Source organism: Phyllobates terribilis, unplaced genomic scaffold, assembly GCF_046119375.1.
Source record: "Phyllobates terribilis strain yellow unplaced genomic scaffold, ASM4611937v1 Scaffold_3__8_contigs__length_932513732, whole genome shotgun sequence".
Lineage (NCBI taxonomy): Eukaryota > Metazoa > Chordata > Amphibia > Anura > Dendrobatidae > Phyllobates > Phyllobates terribilis.
The window spans coordinates 905,964,334-905,969,129 of NW_027362763.1; positions in this window are offsets into that span (position 1 = coordinate 905,964,334).

The following is a 4,796-nucleotide window of genomic DNA, read 5'->3' on the forward strand; positions in this document are numbered from 1 at the left end:
TAAGCCATGTGGTGTTATCACAGGACTATGCGAAGTGAATATATTATACCTAACTACAAACTCAATGAGGTCTTTGACTGAGGAATATAGTACCAATCTTAATTTAGAGAAAGTAGAACTTTATATTTTATAATAAGGAGGTTGTGAATTATGGCAAGTAACTTCAACTGGAAAATAAGCCCGGCCCCGGAAATGACATGGGACGCCCAGAAATGGAGGGACAATGAATGTATTTAAATAGAGACGGTAGGTGTGTGAGATCATCCCCTTTGTGCATTTGTTGTAAGTGGTAACAGCACTCTGTACCACTGAGATGGACACTCACCATTGTGAGGTTCATTTAAGTTACGTTTTTTAAGTCACTTGGCACTTTATAGCACAGAGTCACTTTGGCATTGAATAGAATGTTGCCAGCTTGGGATTCTGAGGTAAAAGAAAGTCCAATTCATTTTTACCTATTAAGTTATCCTCTCTAGCTTTTTTAAGGATCCCGCCTAATTTTTTTCTCATCTCTGCAGTGGAATTATTTGGTAAAATGGCTTCGTTTTCCTTGTCCGCTAATATTTTCATGCACATATTTTCATATGTCTCTGCTCCCATAATGACCGTGTTTCCCCCCTTATCTGATTTCTTGATGACTATCCTGTCATCATTTTACAGGGTTTTGAGCGCCTGAATTTCCTCTTTAGAACAATTTGGTTTATAAATCTTAGTATCCAGATCCGTTAAATCCTTTGTTACCATATGTACAAAAACGTCTATTGCTGACAAGTCCCCAGCGGGTGGAGCCATTTTTGTACTTTCATTTTTTAATGATGTATGAAGTCTCATGCCATCTGACCCATGAGGGTACTCATTTAGACTGGCTAATTCTTGGATATCAGGTAACAATTCAAGTAGAATGTTCAAATTAGAGCATAATTGTTTTTCTTGCTGCATAAAAATTTTTCTCCACCTTAGCCTACGGGCAAATAAATTTAAAACCTTAACAAAGTCAAAAAGTTTAAAATCACTCGTCGGTACATATGATAGTCCCTTACTTAACACGTTCATCTCTACTTCTGTGAGGGGACGATCAGATAGGTTTATGATTGAGGATTTATCAAGGTGTTCCGGTTCCTGAGGTAGTAATTCCTCTCTAAAAAACACCATTTGGTGTTGGTTTATCATTCCTATCACCTCTATATCTACCTCTGCCCCCTTCCTCTCTGTCTACCCCCAAAGGGTTTACTCATACCTTCGTTGTCAGAAAAATCATTATAAAATCATATTTTATAATAGGGAAGTTGTGAATTATGGCAAGTAACTTCAACTGAAAAATAAGCCCGGCCCCGAAAATGACATGGGACGCCCAGAAATGGAGGGAAAAATGAATGTATTTAAATAGAGAAGGTAGGTGTGTGAGATCATCCCCTTTTTGCATTTGTTGTAAGTGGTACCAGCACTCTGTACCACTGAGATGGACACTCACCATTGTGAGGTTCATTTAAGTTACGTTTTTTAAGTCACTTGGCACTTTATAGCACAGAGTCACTTTTTGCTCTTTTGCGTTGCTAGTGCTCCCTAAAATACTAAATACACTCCCCTGATGAATCCTCTACAAGGAGGAAGAAACGCGTCGGGAGGGACTTGTTTGTGGGTGATGTTGTAATATATACTTGGGTACTGCCCTTGTTAGGGTGGGAGCTAACACCAGGGGCAGCACAGGGTAGAATTCTTTTATTCTTACAGAATAAATCGACTGAATTGGATGAAGAACCCTGAATGATGCCCACATGCAAAAATGGGTGAGATCCACACATATTATTAACGTTTGATAGCACTATATTGTTTAAATCATGTATTGATCAGGATTGGTTTGACATCATTGGCCTTTTTGTTATATGCTATCTAAAGGGTCATATTTGTATGTCCTAAAGGGGCTAATCAGATATTGTATGTCTCAGGTCTGTTTTGATATTTTTGGGCCTTTTGTTGTATGCTATCTAAGGGGTCATATTCGCATGTCATGATGCAAATAAGGTTTAGTGAGTAGCTGGTATCAGATATTGGAGGTATAGATGTTTTTTTAGAGATTTATTAAAAGTTATATTTTAAGAGATACCTCTTGGCTGTTAAATGTTGTTGATTCTGAGGGAATTTTCTGCCGTAAATTAAGCAGATTATAGTTATTCTACTACAGATGTAACTGAAGCTGATGTTGATAATGACAATGAGGATGACATCAGAGAGGGAAGACAAGTAGCGTGTGAAAACTGTCTTACTTGCTGTTATAGACTTTTATACGATCACAACTTCTGCTGCATATGCAAATGTTTTTGCAGCTTACAAATTGTTTCTTACACTTGCTTGCACTCAGGTTTCTTGTGAGTGTTTTCAAAATTAAAAATTGTAAAGAATCGATTGAGGTCATTGATTGGACAAGAACTCCCTCATTATAATGAACTTTGAAATTGACATTTCCATGACTTTAGATTACGAAGACATTGTTGATAGATTAAAAATTCCTCTTCTGTTCTCAAAAGAATAGGTTGTTAGTAAGTTATTACATTATTATTACATTGATACCATTTAATTTAATGTTACTGCATCTGTACTGTGCAATTACAATGTGCATTCACTACTTTTAGTAGTTTAACATTATTTAATTTTATTTAATATTTAATGTTAGTTATTCAACACATTTGGTGGTGCAATAAAATAATTTATCATATTTGCTTTTCGCTGTGTCTGTAGAGTATCATATGATTTGTGTGCGAAAGTTTAGGCATTTGACTCGGTTTTGGATCTTTATCATACAGATGCCAAATATCGCCAACATACATTGTGGTATCATGGATACCACTATGATAAAAGCAGGAAAAAATAGATAAAATGTCAGAGTAAACTGAAGCAAATGTTCACCAGAGTCGCAAATGGGTAAGTTTATTGGAGTAATTATGCTTTACACCACCACATATTGAGTCAATTCAATTGTGACAGACCCTATATTGGTTGATACATGGTTTCATAGGTGTATTAATTCTAGTAAACTTTTCCATTTGAAGATGATGGATATCCTTTTACTTCACTTTGAAAATTGTTTAAGTTGGCTGAGGGTCTGGGTGGTTTACCTAGAACAAGAAATGGCCATGTGTAAGAAAAACCACTACTGATTGTAAATGACAGATTTTGTTAACTACAATAAATAAGTTGCTTAACAAGAAACACTTTGATATAGTGCACTACACAATACATTTCTCTTTTGCACTCTGTATAGTTTGCTAAAAGGCACACGTTTTAGTGGGAGAGGCTGAAAAATGAACGAGTAATAAAACAGTTTATGGTAGCTGTAGTGTGGGCCCCTAGAGTCAATTCCCCTGGTGGGCCCTAGGCACCCAAGTCCGACCCTGGATGTTTAGCTTGAGAGCATGTTAGGGATGCACATTGCATGACCTGTAAGACACTGGGGGAAGTTTAGTAGGGATAAATGTGACAGGTTACCTTTAAAGCTATGTATATTCAGAGGTTTAGGAGCCATAATTACTATAGAGATTAAATGAAGAAATTAAATATTGTTTTGATAGTGTTCTTAATTCTATGCCAGACATTACCATTAAAGTGAACCCATCATGAGGATTTTGCTGAATAAACTACAAGCAGTCTCAGGTTGGCGCTGTTACACTGATTAAAATGATACCTGGGTTGATGAAATCAGTCTTGTAGTTGTTTTTTTAATCTGAATTTGCAGTTTGGAGATAATAGTAACATAGTTTTTAAGGTGGAAGGAAGACTAAGTCCATCTAGTTCAACCCATAACCTAACATGTTGATCCAGAGGAAGGCAAAAAAAAAACATGTGGCAAACACTAAGCTCCACATTGGGGAAAAAAATTCCTTCCTGACTCCATACGACAATCAGACTAATTCCCTGGATCAACGCCCTATCAAGGAATCTAGTGTATATAACCTGTAATATTGTACTTTTCAAGAAAGGCTCTTACAGTAAAGAATCCGCGTCTGTGACTATGATTAAACCTTCATTCCTCCAGACGTAGAAGATGCCTCCTTGTCCCCGTCTCAGAGTAAAAAGATCAGTAGAAAGGTCTTTGTACTGTCCCCTTATATACTTGTACATAGCAATAAGATCACCCCTAAGCCTTCGTTTCTCCAAAGTAAATAACCCCAAGTGTAATAACCTGTCTTGGTATTGCAGACCCCCCCAGTCCTCTAATAACCTTGGTCGCTCTTCTCTGCACCTGCTGTTATGATCTGCAACATGAACTAAGGAAAGATAGGGGAAAGCTGTCCCTACAGTAAGACTAAGCTGAATCCCTACGATGTAGCGGGCTGCCTGTTCCTTGTGAACAGACCCGCCTTAGTCCTCAGCTAGTCTGAACGAAGACCTATAGAGTTAAGGGAGGGGTCCCTAAAAGAACTAAGGACTGGGACAAAAATGGGACACCTCCTAAACAGAAGTAGATGCAGAGAACAAAAGATAAACAGACAAAACGTACTAGAGGACCCAGAGGACCAAGCGAATTAGACAGAGATAGGCACCGAAGCACCTGGCTAGATAGACAGTCAAACAACACTGAAGTTCAGCAAAGCCAGAAGGGCGGAGCTGGAATAAATAGGCAGATGGTCACATGACCGCAAAACACAAGATAGCAAAAACTAACAGGAGGGTTCTAACAGTACCCCCTCTTCTATGAGGATCCTCCAGGCCCAGGCCTATCAGGAAACCTCATGTGGAAAGCTTTAACAAGCCTAGGAGCAGAGACATCATCCGTCCTTACCCAGGAGTTGTCTTCGGGA